We start from the raw sequence: 22,214 nt of genomic DNA, 5'->3' as shown, positions 1-22,214 counted from the left end.
ACCTCACGCAATAGCCCTGATCCGGCCTCCGGTGGGGAGGCAAAAAGGAGCCGCACAAAGCAGCTCCTTTTGAGCCCTTCAAAGGGCACCATAGCTGCAGCGGCACAGCTGTATGGCACCTTTTTGGTCCTGCATCATCTGAATGTAACGCCAGAGGCGTGCCATGGTGCTGTGCACCATCTGGAATGGTGCGCATTATCATGATGAGCTGGGGATGGAGTCAAGGCGTCCAGCATCAGGATGCTGCACCCTGACTCTGCCCACAAAGTGCCAGTCTGTACAGGGCATTGATCAGACAAAAAAGACAAAGGGTAAATCAGCACTGAACTCTCCCTAGAAGCCAAAATGACTTAACTGGGGCTGTCCTATTTTGGATATTTCAGGAAAAGACATGAGTCATTAGAAACGACAATAATGCTTGGCAAGGTAGAAGGCAGTAGGAAATGAGAAAGATCTCTTTACAGGTGGATAGACTCAAGTCAAAGAAGCCACAACTTCAAGTTTGCAAGACCATAACAATAGAGTGATTTGGAGATCTCTCTTTCATAGGGTTTCCATAAACTGAAATCAACTTGACAGCATTCAACAATACAACAAACAGAATGCGCACATTGTATAAATGTTATTGGATTGCAATTCCAGTCATCCACCACTCTTGGCAGTGATGGGTGATGAGAGTTATAGTTCACAAACATTTGGAGGAGCACATATTTCCCACCATGGTTCTAGAGCAGTGGTTCTGAACCTTCCTAATTTTAATACAGTTCCTCAACATTAGGAGGAACTTCCTGACAGTAAGGGCTGTTAGACAGTGGAACACACTCCCTCGGTGTGTAGTGGAGTCTCCTTCTTTGGAGGTCTTTAAGCAGAGGCTGGATGGACATCTGTCAAGGATGCTTTGATTGAGAGTTCCTGCATGGCAGGGGGTTGGACTGGATGGCCCTTGTGGTCTCTTCCAACTCTATGATTCATGTTGTGGTGACCCCCCCCCAACCATAAAATTATTTTTTGTTGCTACTTCATAACTGTAATTAAAAATATGTGTTTTGCGATGGTCTCCAGTGACCTGTGAGGTTGAGAACCACCGTTCTAGAAGATGTGTCACAGCAATTACCCTTTTTCTTCAAATTCAGTTACATCAAATCAGACTGAAACCAGAAACTCTTTTTTCCTCTGTGATCAGAATTTCAGTAACAAGATGTCAACTTCTACCTATCCCTTTATCTTCCCAGCTTGGCAAAGAGTAGAAGAAAAATAAATCCAACAGCAATCAACAAACCAATTCATTATCACTGATTTTTTTTTTGGGGGGGGGGATGTAATAATTTAATCCCGCAAATGATTTGCACCAAAAGGAACAGCCATCTTTCAGTATACTACTGATCAATTTAAAAAAACACACACACAACTTGTTTCTCCATTGCATACACCCCACCCAGTGCCTTGTACATTTGTCAAACAAAATACAATACTCCACAAGTTTTAATTTGATTTCCAGCCCACATTTGAATCCATTTATCACACCAGATATTTCTCCCCTGTCTAGGTAACCAGTTTCTCCATGACTCATGCTGAATCTGACCCTCCATGGCCCTCTTACATAATCCCTTCCAAGTGCCCCTACAGTCTGTCACCTGCTTACCAAATGCAAAACCAGTGTCTCTGTGGCCAGGAATGAACTTCTGACTTGATTTAAAACATGAGGAGTCTTGCCAGAGCCTGGGCATAAGGGGAAGAGGACTGTAACTCCCAAGTGCCCAAATGCTTATTTGAGTCCTGTCTGGTTTAGCAATGAGAGACCTCAAAAACACAAAACAGCCCTGATTATTTTTTTATTTAATGTTATCTCAAATATTAAAAAAAGAACAGATACATATACAGTATCCACAACATCACTGTAAAAGTCTATTGGTCTTCATAGACCCATTTCCTTTCTTCCATGTATTCTTGAAATTTCAAAGAGCTCACTTTCATAGTAGAATAACAGATCCCAACTTTTTAGTCATTTTATGCACAAATCTAATATAATAATAATAATAATAATTTATATCCCGCCCATTGAGGTCAATCGGGGCGGCTAACAGCAATAAAATAAAATCTAACATGTCTAAAGACAAAATATCCGAACTGCTTATTGATAACTCCAAGTTTCATTTCTGTTCTTATCTACTGTGAGCCTAATGCATGCATAACTGCACAGTATTCGGTTCCTTCTCTATCATACTTTGCTTTGAGCAGGAGACTCATACTTTCTTCTGCTAACCTATAATCAATCAAACAAATATTAATCACTTAATCGATAAATTAAAAAAAGTGAGCTACACAACAAACTTAAAGTAAATCAAGCCCTGATTCAATAAAGAAGCCCTGCATCCAGTAGCAAGCTTCTACATCCACAGTACACATAAAAAGGAAAATGCATGTGTAAATATTACTACAGATTAGTGAAGTTTAAAAATAACATATGGGTGCAGACATAGTAATAAAGGAAAAGATCCCATCCAAGTTAACTAAAAGCAAAACCGTAACTACTGAGTCCTCCTAAGAAAAGAGAAGCTGTTAACTTGCTTTGTGTTGATTTGTCCCTCACTTGAGCCAAAAATAAAAATATATATTTTCTTTCTTTTAGTATTATTATTTCAGAATTTGAAAATGATACATTTAGACTACAATACTACAGAACTCCAAGATATAGTCGTGTTAGTCTGTAGTATCAGTATGTAGAGAAATCTTGTATCACATTTGAGACTAACTGAAATAAAGAAGTTGGCAGCATGAGCTTCCGTAGACTTCAGTCTACTTCCTCAGGCATCTATATGCCTCTGAGGAAGTAGACTGAAATCTACGAATGCTCATGCTACCAACTTCTTTATTTCAGTTAGTCTCAAATGTGATACAAGATCTCTCTACAGTCTACATACTGATACTACAGAACTGTTGGCTGAGGATTTCTGGGGGTTGAAATTCAAAATTTAACTTTTTTGAATGTGACTTTTTCAAAACTTTATTTCTTTTTAAAAAATATTATCCTAGTAGATCTTTAATTGCCGCAAGCCTCACAAAATGGTATTTTTACACAATTCCAAGAAAATGGACCAATGGTTTAACCCAGTAAACAGCTGGTTCCCATTTCTCTATGTCTGAGAAGAAAAACACAGAAACCTTTGTTCAAATAACCTGGAATTTGGGGACAACATATTAGGTTACACAGGGAATGGAAGTAGATCGGTTTGGAGAGATCATTGTGAAAGAGCATGGCAGGAATATAATGTTGGGGGGGGGACTTTAAGGGCTGAGGATTCACCAATCCTATATGGGGCAATAAGAGAAAGATGTGCAACTATTGAGGAAAGATAACTCAAAACCTTATCACTCTCTCTCATGTGATACCCTTGTTAGACTAGTCAAACACCCACTGTCCAGGTGGCTAACCATAATTGGAACTGGTGCAAATGGCAGCTGCTCACATCCTGATGAGGGCAGCATAGTTGGGCATCAATATCTGATCAGTGTTAAAGGGAATTCTTTAACTATTTCAGTATAAAACACTGATCAGAGTAGAAATTGCAGTCAATAAATCAGAAGAAGACTAGGGATCTTATCAGACACAGGGTAAAACATGGTCGAAACGTCATCCAAACGTCATGGAAGCACCAGGGATGTGATCATGCCTGGCGCTTCTAAAGTGTAATTGAGGCTTCCTGCTTTGAAATCGTCATGGAATTGTTCACAGGGAAGCCAGGAGGAGCCATTTTCTGAATAACGGGATATCCCGTTATTCAGAAAATGGCTTCCCTGCGAATGATTCCATGACGGTACCATAGCAGGAAGTCTCAATTACACTTTAGAAGCCCCAGGCATGATCACATCCCTGGCACTTCCGCAATGTTTGGATGATGTTTTGACCACGTTTGCCCTGCGTGTGATAACATCCGGGTTGGGAAGGGCAGCTATGAAAGAACTAGGTAGGATCCTAACATGCAAAGACATAACATTGAATACTAAAGTTAGGATCATGCAAGCCGTTATATTCTTCATCACTAGGTATGGATGTGACAGCTGGGCAATGACAAAGATAGACAGAAAGATAATAAACTCATTTGAGATGTAGTATTGAAGAAGAGTGTTGGGGTTACTGTGAATGGCCAGAAAGACAAACAAATGGGTCCTAGAACAGATAAAGCCCAAACTCTCCCTGGAAGCCAGCATGACCAAATTGAGGTTGTCTTACTTTGGATACTCCATGAGAAGACATGATTCATTAGAAAAAGCTATAATGCTAGGAAAGGTGGAGGGCAGTAGATAGAGAAGAAGATCACATGCTAAATGGATGGACTCAGTTCAAGAGGTCATGGGTATGAATCTGCAAGAAGACCATGGGCCTGAGCCTGAGGACCTGAGCAAGGAAGTAGAGGATAGGGGGTCTTGGAGATGCCTCATCCACAGGGTCACCATAAATCAGGAATGACTCAAGGGTATCTAACAACAACAACAAACATAGCAAAATCATGGGTCCTGGGTAGGGTTGCCATAAGTGAAGACCTCCAAACTGGGAAAAATGTAGGACAACATATCAAAATGTAGGACTTTTAAAAAAGTCCTACATTTTGATATGTAGGCCTCACCGGGGCCCGGGAGGGAGCGTCTCCGCGGCCGGAGCTCCGACCGCAGAGAGCCCTCCCAGGCCTCAGCAAGGCCTTGGGGGACCCTGGAGCTGCCTCCAAGGCCTCGCCAGGGCCCGGGAGGGAGCATCTCCACGGCCAGAGCTCCAACCGCGGAGAGCCCTCCCAGGCCTCAGCGAGGCCTTGGAGGACCCCGCGGCCACAAAGAAGGCACGCGCAGGGGCGGAGGTGGCCGCAGGCAGGGCAGTCCCGGTTTTGGCGTGAAACCGGACCGGGACCGGGCCAGCACCGCCAAAAGCGGGATTGCCCCGCCTACAGGTGGGATATGGCATCCCTAGTCCTGGGGAAAGGGGGAGCCATAGCAGAGTTTTGCTAGTAGAACATTTACATTATGATGAACCATTTATAACTTACAATCTCCAAGATGCGCACTCAGGAGCTATAGGATTTAGAACTTAGATGGATATCAGACTATTCATGTTAATATTACAATTGTTTGAGAACAAATTACACTCCTGTTGAACTGGTAGGTTTGGGAGGCTTTGCCATTTAGTTAGTCACATCTCAGAATTGCATATGTTGCATTTCTAATTGTTGTTTTGGTTTTTTCAGCTCAGGTGACTTTCTGAGGTCTCTGGCCTAAAATATTTAAAGGGGGGAGAAGGGAGAAAAGAAAGACTACCATAACTTTCATGCAACATTTCACATTATCTAGTACTTACTTTCTGGAAGATAATTTTGGCACCTCATAATCTGCCTCACTATTATATTCCTATACCAATTCAGCTACAAATTGAGAGGTATATTTCAGAGAAGAAAAGGGGGAAAGGTGATTTGACAGGATAAAGAGCTCAGCAGTACAAAAACAAACAGTCCTCATTTGTTCTCAGAGAAGACTCATGACTGTACATGTTTCATATTTCTCAAGTCGTTGTCATCCCAATGACTTGATAGGGGACAAACTCAGAGCTGGAAAGTTTGCAGAACAGGACTGATATATTAATTGTTAAGAAGCTAAAAACAGAATTCTGTTACATTTACTGGTGGCAGAGATTTAACTATTACATTTGTGTCAAATTGCCATTTAAGTTAGTTAGCATTAATTCTGGAATGAATGCTAAGGCTATACTAAAAGCCCTAGAGGAGTAGAGGTGAGTACTCATCTCCTGGTTTAAAATCTTGTAGCCAATGACAAATAACTATACTCTAATTCTGAACAACAATAAACAAAGATTCTTACAACTGTCTGTGATTAATAAAGAACAAGCAAAAAATATAGCATTTGTTAAGCCTCCCCCATTCAGTCCATTATTGGCTTAATTAATAATTCTGGAATTAATGCTAAAATTCCAAATTAAGAAAAGCAATTAAGTTTTTAAAAATATTTTACTCATTACAAAAATCCTAATTTAACTGATAGCTTGGCCTTTATTACTTCATTCCTGTCACCGGTTGAACTTATCAGTGCCAAGGCTCATGGCAGGGAGGCAGCAAGAAATTGGGGCAGGACAGGATTTTTTAACCTGCAGTTCAGAAGCTGAGAGTATGGCTTGCCGAAGGCCAACCAGGGTGTTTCCAAGACCAAGCAGGGATTCAAACTAGGGTCCCCAGAGTTGTAGTCCAGTGCTCAAACCACTACATAGAATCATAAAATCCTAAAGTTGGAAGAGACCACAAGAGCCATCCAGTCCAACCCCATTCTGCCATGCAGGAAATCTCAATCAAAGCATCCCTGACAGATGGCCATCCAGCCTCTGTTTAGACCTCCAAGGAAGGAGACTCTGAGGGAGTTTGTTCCACTGTCGAACAGCCCTTTCTGTCAGGAAGTTCCTCCTAATGTTGAGGTGGAATCTCTTTTCCTGTAGCTTGCATCCATTGCTCCAGGTCCTAGTCTCTGGAGCAGCAGAAAACAAGCTTGCTCCCATCTCAATATTACATCCCTTCAAAAATTTAAACAGGGCTATCATATCACCTCTTAACCTTCTCTTCTCCAGGCTAAACATCCACATCATACAAGCTCTCTGTTGGGAGATACCCAACAGTACAGTAGTGGAGCATAGATCTGGGTAGCTTGCTCCAGACTCAGAATGGTCCAAGCACCACCCTGTTTAGAGACCATTATTGCCCTGCAATGATCTGCAAAAGTGCCCCATCCAAACCCCAACTATCAAAGTTCTGTTAAACTACACCCAGCCAAGGTTGTTGAGCTTAAACTTCACACTTCAAAGAGGAAAACTCTTCCACCTGCTAACTTTACAATTTGTTCCAGGTAAGAACAATATGACTTTCATAACACTGATTTTCATAAGCAAGTTAGCTCCAGGGTGCAATGAAGGCTATCACACTAGTGTGGGAGTCAGCTGTAATTTGTGCCTTTTCCAAGCTCAAGATGTACGATTAGTTCCCGATCACCAGGGTCCTCATTAAGCCCCCATGGATAGATTTTTCCAGCCAGAGGTAACTTGCAACTGATCTCAACCACTGTACAAATCAATACCTCAATTATTCTTTTAAGTTTCAAGTGACCTATTTTAAATTTCCAAACACAGTGTCCTCAACATTGAGGTAGCTTTTCATTATAGATGCTGTTTTCTACCTCTTGTTCTACAACATCAGAAGCAAAGATATTCTAGACTAAATAGCCCATTGGATAGAAAAGGAGTAAAGCTATCCTGCAATTAGCTGCTTAATAAAAATTTGGAACAATTCAAGCAGTTATAAGCAGTGATACGTTAAAGCAGCTACATAAAGAGCTACCAGCCTGGAGAGATGATAATATTTCCACTAATCTGCAAGGCAGAACAGAGAAATACAATTAAAGGAGAAGATTACATTATAATCTTAAATTTATGGCATTTTAATGTTTGGCAAAATTAATGTTAAAATCCTCATGCCAGTCTTCTCCTGGCTGCTCCTTACACAAAGAATCTTGGGAATTAAGAGTTTCATGATTATTATTGTCAAAAGTCTGCTGGGGCAGATTACCGTATTTTCTGGTGTATAAGACGACAGGGCATATAAGATGACCCCCAACTTTTCTTTTTAAAATTTAGACTTTAAGATATATTCGCTGTACAGTATAAGACCCCCTCCTCCAAATCCAAAGACGAGAGGGCTGGCGTTCGCTCGCGCTGGCAGAGGCGCTCCTTCCCGGCCTCTGCGGAGGCCTGGAAGGAGGGCAAAGCCAGCAGCCCTCGTGCCGGCGGAGGCGCTCCTTCCCGGCCTCTGTGGAGGCCTGGAAGGAGGGCAAAGCCAGCAGCCCTCGTGCCGGCGGAGGCGCTCCTTCCCGGCCTCTGCGGAGGCCTGGAAGGAGGGCAAAGCCAGCAGCCCTCGTGCCGGCGGAGGCGCTCCTTCCCGGCCTCTGTGGAGGCCTGGGTCTCCTCAGAGGCCAGGAAGGAGGGGAGGGCCAGTGGCCCTCATGCCGGTGGAGGCGCTCCTTCCCGGCCTCTGCGGAGGCCTGGAAGGAGGGCAAAGCCAGCGGCCCTCGCGCCAGCAGAGGCACTCCTTCCCGGCCTCTGCAGAGGCCTGGGCCTGGGAAGGCGGGAACAAGCCAGGATTAACCCAGCGTATTAGACGACCCCCAACTTTCAAGATGATTTTCAGGGGTTCAAAAGTCATCTTGTACGCCGGAAAATATGGTAATACTAAACATCTGAATAATGTGTATTAACTCTTACAACAATCCTAGAAGGTATGAGCAGAGAATGGGCCATAGGCTGCTTGCAGCCACAGAGGACATTTTTATGATCCATTGGGCATACAGTGGTGCCTCGGGTTACGAAATTAATTCGTTCCGCGGCCGCTTTCGTAACCCGAAAAGCCTTCGTAAGCCGAATTGCCATAGGCGCTAATGGGGAAAAGCCGCGATTCCGTGCGAAAAAGCCGAAAAAAGCACCAAAAGTTTTTTCGTAACCCGAAAAAACATTCGTAACCCGGAACAATAATTCCCTATGGGATTTTTTCGTATCCCGAAAATTTCGTAACCTGGGTATTTCGTATCCCGAGGTACCACTGTACTGTCCAACTGTCCAAATATGGCATGGACAGTCCCAATTAATCCTCTGCCATCCCACTTGCTAAACTTCTAGCAGCCCAAACCAATGCAGCCGATGGAGAAGGAGGAGGAATCTAATATTTGGAGCATGTATGACTCCAACTCCTGTTCTAGTCAATGGTGAAAATTCAGCCCAGAAGGGAGAGGCAAGTGAACATGACAACTGTTAAAACATCAAACATAAGGAAAAGCCAATTCAAGGAAGGCTTCTTGCTCAACGCCTCTTTCCTATAACCTAGAGCTGCCATTGAGGTGACTCAACAGACACTACCCAGCACTCCAGGGCTCATATCTGGCCCAGCTCTTCCCTAGAAATTAAACTGTGTCTGTTATGTGCCTTCAAGTCATTTCCAATCTATGGTGAAGCTATCATGTGTTATCTTGACAAGATTTGTTCGGGGGGGTGGGGTGTCATTGCCTTCCTCTGAGACTGAGAGAGTACGACTTTCCCAAAGTCACCCAATGGGCTTCACAGCCAAGCGAGGAATCGAACCCTGGTCTTCAGAGTAGTTGTCCAACACTCAAACCACTATGACACACTGGTTCTCCAGAGATTAAGAAAGATTAGAGATGGAAACTGGAGGAAATGTATCATATGAATGTACAATATAAACAAATATTGGGGGGTTCAGGTATAATATTTGTCAGCATTAGCAAGGCTAAACACAGAGATTCCCAGCTGTTGCACACAGGTTTTCAAAAGGTCACCTAAATGAAACGTATGGCAAGTAGTGGTCCATGGGCAACAGTTTGACCAACCCTAGTGGCATTATATAGTGAATTTTAATGCTTTTTTTAAATTTCCAAGCTGTATGTGCAACACAATTCTTTTTACTGCTTTTGCTACAAGGAGCACCTCCTTCATGTTCATTCACAGACAGTAAAATTACTTTGGCTGACTTCTGTATAATAAGATTATAATCTGTTTACTGACATGAGATCACTACTTGCTAATGTTTGGCGAACACAAACTTTTTGCAATTGGCCTATTTATTTTAAATTACTGGCACCTTTGACATTCATAGCAAGTCAAGCTTAAATCTAGGTGGCTGCCATATCTGATAAGAAATCTAATGATTCCCTTTACTTAACAGGAGGCTTTTGAAAAACTCTCTGCTTCGGACAGAACCAGATGCGATGTAAATGTTGCTTCAGGTTTAGAGCAAAACAGAAATGGTTTCCTTGCCTCTTGTTTTGAACAGGCTTTTAAAAAGACTATTGTTATCAGTATTAATACATCATAACTTCCCTGCTTATAAAAGTTAACATAGATATAGCTAAAAGAATAATACTGTAAAAATGTTTAAAAATATAATTAATGGAAAATGGAATGAAGACTGCAGTAAAAAAAAATCAGAAGAAGACTAGGACTTGGAAATCTATGAAGGAACTAGACAAGATCCTGAAGTGTGAAGCTATATCATTAGTACTAAAGTTATGTAAGTGTTTAATATTTATCAGATGATTCAGTGAGAATACATTAGTTGAAACTAGAAACTGATTGTAGGCCAAAGCAAACAAAATTCTGAACTGACCCTAGAATTACTATGGTGCTAAAACGCAGTTTTAGCTGCCCACAGCCACTAAACTATCAGGGTAGCCTCAGGCTGATATATATGTGCATCAACCTTGTATGTTTCAGAAGTGGGCAGCTGTGGAAAATGTGGGAGATCATCTCCCCTACAATGACTCTCTTACCTGCAAGCTGCACCATCGCTCCCAAAATGACAGAATCATGGAATCATAGACTTGGAAAAGACCCCAAGGGCCAGCCATCCATTCCAACCCTATTCTGCCATGGAGGGAGACACAATCAAAGCACCCCAAACAGATGGCTATCCCGCTTCTGTTTAAAGACCTTCAAAGAAGGAGACTCCACTACACTCCAAGGGAGTGTGTTCCACTATTGAACAGCTCTTACTGTCTGAAAGTTCTACTAATGTTGAGGTGAAATCTCTTTTCCTGTAGCTTGAATTCACTGCTCCATGTCCAAGTTTCTAGAGCAGCAGAAAACAAGTTTGCTCCCTCCTCAATATGACACCCCTTCAAATATTTAAACAGGGCTATCATATCACCTCTTTACCTTCTCTTCTCCAGGCTAAACATACCCAGCTCCCTAAGACTCTGCTCATAGGGGCACCATTTTGGTCACCCTCCTCTGGACATTCTTCAGCTTGTTCAGGTCAACACATAAAGTGCCATCATATCCCTTCTTTTTCTGGGCAAACCCAAATGAAGCTGAATTCCAACTTTTTAAAATGGAGTTTTGGCTTTGGGATGGGCAACTGAAATGAACTGAACAGAAGCTATCTGCACTGCCCAAACAGGTTCCCCTCTATTACTTCTATGATGAAAATTATGCTATGCCTGCCTGTCATGAAACTGTAAAAGATGAACAACCAATCAGAAAAAGAGATTTATTTATTTTTAATTCTGCACCCCCAAAACATGGCCAAATAATGAGAGATTCAAAGCTAGGCTTTTAAGACCTAACTTCTCCAAGCCTTATGCCTGGATGAGCAAATCTGTCAGCTTTATTTTCTCAATTATTGACTAATTTTTAAAAAAATCTTAAGATATGGCCATCAGATTTGTGAAATGTCATGGGTTTGGGGAAACTGTTCATGAAATCTTGATGCCTAAATCATGCAGTCTTCCAGATGTTGTTGAACTACATGTTCCAGCATTTCATGTCACCATAGCCAATGGTGACAAATGCTAGATGGAGCACTCCAATATCTGGAAGGCCACATGGTTCTAACCCTTGGCCTAAATCAGTCTGAGGAAGGGCCTCTTTCTGAGAGAAACTTAGGCCTGTTACAGACTGCCAAAATAAAGCTGCTTCAGGTCTCTTTGGAGGTATGCTGTTTAAATGATGCATGGGTCCTAAGAGTCCAGAGGTCACGCCAAAGCCACGCTCCAGTCCTAAGGAATGGAGCCCAGCTTTAGCACAGCTTCTGGACTCTTAGGATGCATGCATCATTTAAACAGCATACCTCCAAAGAGACCCAAAGCAGCTTTATTTTGGCAGTCTGTAACAGGCCATAGTGTTCTGGGAAGTCCTGAATTCTGCAGCCAAAGCAGAAATGGCACTGCTCCGTGGAAAGCAGGAAGGCAATAGCAGGGCAGATGTGCTGCCAACCGCCCCACCATCTGCCACCTATGGAAAGCAGATCATGGAAGGGCCAGCCCTGTCAGGTCAGTAACAATATTAACTCAAGTTCAACTTCTGATTTGTAATTTTTTAACTGGCCAGTAATTAGCCAGCCTCACATTAATTAGCTCTGTTAAACATTATCTGTGCTGCAATTTTACTCCAGATGTCCATAATGGCTTTAATTCCATTAGGGAAGTAAATGGGAATCGTGGCTGAACAAACCAATATGCCACTGTAAACCAAATATTATTTCCAAGCCAAAGCGGGCTAAAATTTTCTATGAAGGTGTGAGGATGGGGTCGTTGAAATTTTATATGGAAAACAAAAGAATTCTGATCATGATGGCTAATTACGGCACATCTATAGTTGTAGTAGCATGTGTCTTCAGTTTGTCTGTAGACTTATGGCAGTTCCATGAATTTCAGAGGTTTTTTAGGCAAGTACTCAAAGGTGGTTTGTCATTTCCTTCCTCTGAATATACCCTACTGCTTCTGGTGCTCCCTGGTGGTCTTCCTCCTACTAACCTTTCTTTGCTTCTGAGATCTGATGGGATCTGAGGCCCTCTCACACTATACAATTATAGTGCTATATTCCACTTTAACTGTTATGGCGACATTCTATGGAATCCTGTGATTTATAGCTTAGGGAGAGGTATACAGAATTCTCTCCCAGAGGACTCAAGTGCCTTACATCCCTGTAAATTACAGGATGCCACAGGATGCAGCCATAGGATACAGCACTATAACTGTGCAGTGTGAAAGTGTGAGGAGGGAGGAGTAAACAATCACTACAAGCAGTACAATGGGGTGGGCAATTTGGGGAGATTAATGGGGTGGATTAGCCCCCTAAGAGACGTGGGACGGCACATCCCCTACTACAAAATAACCTCAATATTGCTCACCAAATGCGTCCCAATGCCTCTAGGGTATGTGGGTTGCATTTTCGCCATGTTTAGGGACCCCAAGGCATTTTATGGCCAGGAGAGATGTTTTTAAAAAACAGGCAGTGACCAGAACTCACTTCCAGTTTACCTCCCATTTTCATAAGATACCTTTCTTACATCTAAAACTGTGGGGAGGCTCCAAAACATTGCAAAAATGCCTCCACAGGGGGGAAGAGTGGGGTTTTCACCCCTGGAATCTGTATGTGACCCACACATTTCCCATCCTTGTAATACACTAGGAAATCAAGAAGCCAGTTTCAAGACTGCAATTCCTCCCCACCCTCCAAAAAGAAAAGGAAAAAACGGATTTGGTAAAGTTTTTGCCCCTTGCTGTTTATGAGTAGGAGAGTTCCAGAAAAAGAAAGCAATACTAAAGCCATGCTTTTTAAGCAGCTTTTGAGTTTGAAAAGCACACACAAACCTTTCCTGCACACAGCACACAGCAATAACCGCAGGAACCCATTTCCGTAGCAACAGTCTGTGGGCCAATTTCATTTTGACTGAAGAACATTGGATAGGTTGCATAACAAAGACCTACACCTCTCCTCCCTGCAGCCAGGGTTGCTTTTCACACCACCAAAGTCATTTATAGAGAACCGATGCAATTAAAGAATCTGTTTGTATATTAGGAACAGCCAAACATAAAACACAGTCACTTCTATTGAGGCAATCCTTGGCACAGTTAACTGAGAGTAAGTCCCATTAAACATAATGGCACTAGGTTGTATGTAAATATGTACAGTTGGCCTTTAGTATCCACTGGGGTTTGGTTCTAGGATCCCCTGTGGATACCCAAATCCATGGATGCTCATGTCCTATTAAATACAGAGGTGTAGTAAAATGGTGTCCCTTATATATAGTGTATATATTTCAAGCTGTGGATGGTTGAATCCACGAATAAGGAATGTGAGAATACCAAGGGCCAACTGTAGACATAAATATACAGCACCCAGATTAACTATTTTCAGGCAAGGTATTTGCCAACGGTGGTTTGAGTGTTGGACCTTGCCTCTGGAAACCAGGATTTGATTCCCAGCTCAGCCATGAAACCCACTGGATGACCCTGGGTGAGTCACATGCTCTCAGCCACAGAGGAAGGCAATAGTAAACCTCCTCTGAACAAATCGTGCCAAGAAAACCCCATGAAAGTTGGCGGTTTCCACCATAAGTTGGAAATGAAGCCACACAACAACAAATTTGAATGGAAATTGGTCAACTTGGTTGTTTAGATTTTTGGTTGGATTTTGAGTTGGATTCCAGAATTTTCCCCTTTCATTAGAGCAGTGGTTCCCAACCTGTGGGTTGGGACCCCTTTGGGGGCCGAAGGACCCTTTCATGGGGGTCACCTAAGACCATTGGAAAACACCTATTTAATTACAGTTATGAAGTAGCAACGAAAATAATTTCATGGTTAAGGGTCATCACAGCATAAGGAAGTGTATTAATGGGTCGCAGCATTAGGAAGGTTGGGAACCACTGCATTAGAGGAAAGCTCTGTTGCAAGACATGAAACTTTAGATCTAGCCATAGAAGTTTATGAGTGTGTGTGTGTGTGTGTGTGTAAAAGGCTATATGAAAATCTTTTTGTCTTAAAATCCAGTGGTGTTGACCAAAAAAAGCCAACCAATACTAAATCAAACTGCAAGTCCCAATCAGAGGAGACCCACTGAATCAGTGAGATTTACGTAAGTGTTGACTTACCATTCAGCACTGGGTTGTGCTAGAGCTGGGATTAATAATTAGGTTTAAGATGTACATGGGCCTTTTCTCCTTCTCTCAAATTGCTGCTATGAAGTCTGACCCAGCAAAGGAGAAGTGTGCCAGATAGCCCCAAGCCAGGATCAAGCTATTCATGTGTGGCCCTGGATAGATGCCAAGCGCTCTTTTGTACAGTTTGCCCTTGAACGGCAACATTTAAAAGCTAATATGTAATAACATCACAAACACACACATCTTAAGAAGGGTCAAATCTTTGGAGTTCTGGTCCAGTTATTTGGACAGCTTCTCAAGCTTTTTAGTAATTTATTTTGCTTGCCTCTCCTTTGCCAGATTATGTTAATTAATCTGTTCATCACATTTATCCATAAAGCATGATATTTGAGAAAGAAGCAAGCAAAATCTGAGACAGTGGAGAGAGGAAAGAGAGAAATGTAGTCTTTAACTGCTAGAAGTTTTAAATAACTGCTAGAAAAAAAGATTATCATAATGCCACAGTCACTAAACACACAGAAGGCAACATTTTTTTGTCACCATATGGACTGTGATGGCCAGTCACAACTATCCAAATGAAGTTTGACTACAACTCCTTTAATTCTTTACTTCCAGCTTGGGTTGCTAGGAGCTGCAATACAACAACTACATCTAGGACACATGCTGCCCACTCCTGAATTAGATGGACCAAAGGTTCGACTTGAAACAAGGCTCTCATATTCTTTTCTATCATCTACCTTGTATATGGTTCTTCACCATTTCCATGCTGAAGCATCTTTTCACCTGAATTATAGGTGTGTGTGTGTGTGTGTGTATAGTCACACACATGTGTGTGTGGTGGCTTACCTTGAAGCCATCTGTCAATTTATGGCAATCCAGTGTGTTTCACTGGTAGTGCAGTTGTTAAATGCATGTACTGCAGCCACTCACTTACAAACCATAAGGATTCCCCATGAATTATTTGCTGCTGGTTATTGCCTGGTTATTCCCGGGATAATGGCTCTTTAATCACTACGTCATGTGAACAACTTTCACCAGATCATGCGATTTTCACGGGATAATGGCTCTTTAAACCCCCAATTTTCCCTGTGTGATAAAGTCCATAGAGTTTTCTTAGAGAAGGAATGATCAAGAGATGGTTTTCCCACCTCAGAAATACAGCCTACAGCATTTTGCATTCCTTGGCGGTGCACCATCTAAATACAATCCAGTTCTTGATCAGATGGAGGAGATCCGTCTTATCACTACCTTAGATGCCTTTAAGAAGGCACTAAAGACGGATCTCTTCCAGCAGGCTTTCCCATAGGATTTGATATAGAGATGATGATTAAGTATGATGGTATATGAATTGATGTTTGGAGATTTTAAGGAACTAATAGGGATGTATGGCGGGTTACAGACTGCCATTTAGGACGCGCTCCGCGCGTGCTAGGATTAGGAAGGGTTGCCCCTTCCTAACTGACCCTGTTCCCAACATGCGCGGAGCGTGGCCTAAATGGCAGTGCCCATCCACATGGGCGCTGCCATTTTTACATCTTGGATAAATGGCGTCCAGACGTGGCGCACCGGAAGTGACGCCGCAAGTGTGCGCTTCGCGCTTCGTGCTTCACAGAGCCACTTCCGGGGGCCAAAAAGGAGTGCCATTTCAGCACTCCTTTTTTGCTGTGGCCGGAAGCCTCACGGTCTGGCCGCTGGGGCTTCCCACCGCAGCTAATGGCGGTGGCGGCAGACCGCCCGCTTTAGGGCGGTCTGTAATGCACCTATAATTCAGAATTAGTATTTTATTGACTGTTCAATTGCACTGTATTATTTTGATGATGTAATCCTGCTTCGATCCTTGGAAGAGGCGGAACATATAAAAATTATTATTATTATTATTATTATTATTATTATTATTAATTGGAGCACTGTGTTGCCATCATGTGGGGCGATCATGAGGAATAGCACATGGTCACTGTGGATTTGTAGTTTTGTGAGATATTTAGCCTTCTCTGTTAGAGAGCCAAGAAACTACAAATCCCAGGAATCAAAGGATAGAGCGGTGCCAAACAGCATTAATTCAGTGAGGTGGAGGACAGCCAGGTTTTCCTGTTGAAGCTTTTAGTTGCGTTCCTTCTGTTCTTATGGTTGTCATGCTTAAGCATTTTACATTTTGTAACTTGATGTTTTGTTCTTTTACACAAAAGCCCTCATTATAGTAAAAAAAAATCAGTGCCATTTTTAATAAACGGATTAGCATACAAATAAAGATATGTTATAATAAAGATCTCATACATAATAATTAAAAACCGAGGAACTGTTAGTAATGACTTGAATCTTTAAATATAGAACAATACAGGTAGGAAGTAATTACACCAAACATATAAATACAGTCTTGACAGATCAGCCAAATATTGCATATCAAAAATAGGTTTCCTCTCTCAGCCTTAAGTGAACCTAGAAGCAAAAGCAACTCTGTCACCATTCATCACAAGGCAGAAAAATAAATATCTCTTCCTGCAGAGAGAGATATGTTGTCACCACAGTTCAAGATCCAACTAGCCGCAGCGTTTCTTCCTGTAGAGATTATATCTTCTTGTTCCATGAGAATGATTCCTTTTGCATGAGAACTATTGTCACCCTGCCATCTTGTCTAACAGAGAGACTCTCATGCTGAATAGTATGTCCAATACAATATTAAAGCCTCTTTGGCATCAGCTTCACTGGAGATTTCAAAGGTATGGGAAGACACAGTTACTTAACCCTGACAGCCATACTGCTTCCCACACTTAAAGGAATGACACCATGGATTCCTCTAGCATCATAAACCCAGAATGGGATAAATTTGTAATTTGTCTTGCCTCTCAAGCCTCTCTCCTTATCTTTCCATTTCATCTCCAGCCTTTCTTTTCTTTTCTTTCTTTCTTTCTTTCTTTTTTTTCTTTTTTCTTTTTTTTTTTTTTGGCTCCTGAATGGAAGAAAATGATAGAATCATAAAAGTGGAAGAGACCAGAAGTCCCATCTAGCCCGACCCCCTGCCATGCAGGAATACACAGTCAAAGCACTCTCACTGTCAAATGGCTCTTACCATCAGGACATTCTTCTGTAGTTTGAATCCATTGCTCAGTGATCTAAGTCTAATGTGCACTGCAGAAATACTGCAGTTTGAAATTCAAAATGACCTGAATAGACTAGAAAGCTGGGCCAAAGCTAACAAAATGAAATGCAATACAGAGAAATGTAAGGTACTGCACTTAGGGCAGAAAAAAGAAATGCATAGATATAAGATGGGGGACACCTGGCTGAATGAGACTACGTGTGAAAGGGATCTAGGAGTCCTAGTAGATCACAAGTTGAACATGGGTCAATAGTCCAATATGGCAGCTAAAAAGGCCAATGTCATTTTAAGCTGGATCAATAGAAGTACAGTGTCAAGGGTGCCACTCTATTCTGCTTTGGTCAGGCCCTACCTGGAATATTGTGTCCAGTTGTGGGCACCACAATTCAAAAAGGAGGTTGTGAAACTGGAGCCATGTGTCCAAAGGAGGGCGACTAAAATGGTGAAGGGTCTGGAAACTATGCCCTATGAGGAACGACTTAGGGAGCTGGGATGTTTAGCCTGGAGAAGAGAAGGTTAAGAGGTGATATGATAACCCTCTTTAAATACTTGAAGGGGCGTCATATTGAGGAGGGAGCAAGCTTCTTTTCTGCTCCTCCAGAGAACAGGACCCAGAACAAAGGATGTAAGCCATGGCTCAATGCTATGGAATTCTGGAATTTCCAGTTTTGAGAGATAGTTAGCCTTCTCTGTCAGAGAACTATGGGGCCAGAATAAACTACAAATCCCAGAATTCCATAGCAGTTAAAGCGTTGTGAAATTTCTACAGTGCAGATTAGACCATATCCTCTGGAGGAGCAGAAAACAAACCTTGTTCCTTCTTCAATATGACATCCTTTCAAATATTCAAAGTGAGGAGCTTATTGCTCAGCATTTTAAACTGAGGATGAGGGATGGAGGTGGGGATTATTGCACACTAAATCACTGCCAAACCATCAGCCTCACTCTGCCAGCACTTTTTAGAAGCCAGAAAGCGTTCTGACAAAAGTGCAGGCAGAGTGCAGCTGGAACTGGAATTAATGGCAGCCAGCGATTCAGCTGTGATTTAGTGTGTGATAATCCCCACTTCCATCCTGCATCCCAGCTTCAGACCAGGATGCTGCAGCTGGTTTAAAATGCTGAGCAATAAGCTTCTGAGACTGCACTAGCTTATTCCATCACTTGGCCTTTCTACATTCATTCATTCATTCATTTGGAAGAATGAAGTAGCTGTCCCAGGTAGCAGAAGGCAGCACTGCACATCCCCAAATTGTGTGTCTAATAATCTCACTGCTTGCATACAACTGATCAGGCATGATTTCCAACAGCAAGGAAGAGTCTAAACACATGGAGACTTTATTTGTACACACACACACACTCTCTCTCTCACACAGACACAGACACACTGTTAGGATCAGTAGTTGAGGAACTGATGGGAAAAGAAGCTTCTGCTTCTAGGAAATGACATACCATCTCTCTCCTATCATTTCTTGTTATTGTGTGCCTTCAAGTTATTTCTGACTTATGGCAACCTTGAGGTGAACCTGTCATGGAGCTTTCTTGCCAAGAAAAGGCTTCCCTATGCCCTTTCTCTGAGGCTGGGAGAGTGTGACTTGCCCAAGAGAATCCAGTGGGGTTCTGTGGCTGAGCAGAGATATGAACCCTGGTCTCCAGAATCATAATCTAATGCTCAAACCATTACACCATGCTGGCTCTGTTTTCTTACTACTTCTTGGCAAGCACTGTTGACTACATTGGGTGCGATTAGGGTTTTTTTTTGGGGGGGGGTGTTACTCTTTACATTGTATAACATTCATTTAAGCAACCAAGGAAGTAATAAAAGTTTGCTGCTAAGTAAAAGACTTGAGACCTACTCTGAGGTTTGGAGGAATGTGATCGAAAAAATCTAATGAATTTAAAAATAAAACATGAAACATCCGTGTAAAACCACATAAACACTTTTCCAACAAAGGAAGCGTGTTTTATTTCTTTCACATCTGGTACCTGAAGATTCAAGTTTTTCTCGCCTGTTCTCATTATTTCCTTTAGTATCATGTCTCTAGAATTGTAAGATGTTATCTTTTGGCAAATCTAAGCCACCTTGAGTACATAAGCTAAAAGCCAAAATAGAAACATAGCTAAATAAAATGAATGCAGAGATAAATAGCCCAATTAAGCTTCTACACTCCCTCTTGCTGCCAAGAAAAGCCTTTGGCAAACCTTTATCTTTTTGCAACCTTAGCAAATGTGTTTATCTTTAGTCACCAAACAGTAAAATCAGCTTATAAAATAACTGGCCAAGCCTACATGGATGACAGCCAAGATAGCATTAAATCTACATTTAAAAACAAATGTTTCAGGTTTCTCAGTTTGGCTGTAGCCACTTCCACACTTTATTTAAACTCGGTTTGCAAAAGAAAAGTTTCTGGTAAACTAACACAAAGTTATCATAAAGTGTGAAACAAAGGGAGTGTAGTGTTCAGTTTCTTCCTCTTCTTTTTTTCCTTTCACTTAAAATCATGAAACATTATCATTAAGATAGAGGTGGGCAATGAGGGTGCCAAATATACTTTCTGCAGCCTGTGGCCCTTTCAGTCTTCTCAGGCTCCCCTTTTAATATCTCCCACAAAGATGAGTTTTCCTCTTAAAAGCCTCAAGGAACAATAATTCATTGGTAAAGTGGAAGATAGTAGGTGGGTTGATTCAGCCAAGGAAGCCATGGCCTTAAGTTTGCAAGACCTGAGCAGGGCAACGGATGACTGGAGATCTTGGAGGTCGCTCACACATGTTGCTGCATGTCTTCAAGTCTTTTTTGGAGAGAGCAGGGCTTTGAACCTTGATCTCCAGAGTCCTAGTCGAACACCAACACTACAACTTGATGCTGGCTCTCTCATGCATAGGGATACCTTAAATCATAGAATCATAGAAACATAGAGTTGGAAGAGGCCACAAGGGCCACCCAGTCCAACCCCATTCTGCCATGTAGGAAATCTCAATCAAAGCTTCTCTGACGGATGGCCACCCAGCCTCTGCTTAAAGACCTCCAAAGAAGGAGACTCCACCACTCTCCAAGGGAGTGCGTTCCACTATTTAACAGCTCTTACTATCAGGAAGCTCTAATGTTGAGGTGGATTCTCTTTTCCTGGAGCTTGCATCCATTGTTCTGGGTCCTGTTCTCTGGAGCAGCAGAAAACAAGCTTGCTCCATCCTCAATATGACATCCCTTCAAATATTTAAACAAGGATATCATATCACCTCTTAACCTTCTCTTCTCCAGGCTAAACATCCCTAAGTCTTATTTCATAAGGAATGGTTTCCAGGCCCTTCACCATTTTGGTCACCCTCCTTTGGACACGCTCCAGCTTGTCAACATCCTTTCTAAATTGTGGTGCCCAGAACTAGACACAATGTTCCTGATCAAAGCAGAATACAGTGGCACTATTACTTCCCTTGATCTAAATACTACTAGGACTCCTAGATCCCTTTCCTCAAGCCAGGTGCATTTCATGTGTTCTACCTAAGTGCAGTATCTTACATTTCTCCCTGTTGGAGTTCATTTTGTTAGTTTTGGCCCAGCTTTCTAATCTATTCAGGTCATTTTGAATTTTGATGCTGTCCTCTGGTATTAGCTACTTCTCCTAATTTGCTGTCATCAACAACTCTTACTACTCAGTGGTCAGAAGACCATCCCTCAGTGGAAGACTAAATATGCATAACTCTGAATAAAAATAAATACAATATAGATGACATGTTTTTAGGAATGAGAATCATAACTCCTTCCAGATTTTTTTGACTGCAATTCTCAGCATGCTTTTTCACTTGACTTTGATGGCTAAGGCTATTAGATCATCCAGTCCAAAACATCTAAAGGGCCACATGATTTCCAATCCTGATTTAAATCAATGTGTTTTACAGGAGGTATAAGACCCAGTTTTAAGTGGTTGTAAATGCAGTCACAGAATAGGATATTCTTGGCTGCTGGGAACAGAAAGGTGGGAAACAATTTCCACTGATTCCCCCCTTCCTCTGTAGATACAGAACCCTAGAAAAGGTTTGCTGACTAGGGAACATACTGGAACAGTTTAGGGGGCTGGTTTGAAGTGGCAAACCTTGTTTTTATTAAAACTAAACTACATTTTTAAACCAGGTTATTTTTAGGGATTTAAAAAATAACCTAAACATGCACACCAAGGCAGAGAAGTTTGCTACCTTGTGTCAAATATGCACTTTCCATCATATATATGCATGTCATGAAATCATTACCAACCAGAACTCCTCATTAAAAATGACAGAAACGATGAGTTAACTTCCAGGCAGGTCTTGCAAACAACAATGAATTTGCAAAAATCCAACGAAAATAAAGGAGAAGAAGTCTATGAGGAAGGCAGTGGGGAAATAACTTTTTAGGTCTACAATACTCCACAGCTGTTTCAAAACACACATGAACACCTGGAACTATTGAAAGAGTCAAGCAAAATTGGCTTTTAAATCTCATTTTCCCCTTGTTAAATTTAAGAGTTGCTGTTTGCTACTTCCCGTTCTCTCCTTCGCTCATGCCTCACTTCCTTGTACTAAATATGGCTAGACAAAGTATATGTATTCTGAGAAGCCATTATTGAGTTTGTAAGGCTGAACGTAGGGAACTGTCAAAC

General features: G+C 41.9%; 1 protein-coding gene across 1 annotated transcript in view; it reads right to left on the bottom strand.

Annotated features, from left to right (window-relative positions):
- The window catches only part of ADCY7 (adenylate cyclase 7), a 70,743-nt gene extending 52,398 nt beyond the window's left edge, over positions 1-18,345 (bottom strand). The window contains exon 1 of the mRNA XM_089476967.1: positions 17,327-18,345. The gene's annotated coding sequence lies outside the window, so the exon portion shown is untranslated. The remainder of the gene's footprint in view (positions 1-17,326) is intronic.
- Positions 18,346-22,214: the final 3,869 nt, after the last annotated feature.

Source organism: Sceloporus occidentalis, unplaced genomic scaffold (assembly GCF_023333645.1).
Source record: "Sceloporus occidentalis isolate IW3139 unplaced genomic scaffold, rSceOcc1.0.p SCAF_10, whole genome shotgun sequence".
Taxonomy (NCBI): domain Eukaryota; kingdom Metazoa; phylum Chordata; class Lepidosauria; order Squamata; family Phrynosomatidae; genus Sceloporus; species Sceloporus occidentalis.
This window is presented reverse-complemented; position numbering and strand designations above follow the sequence as displayed.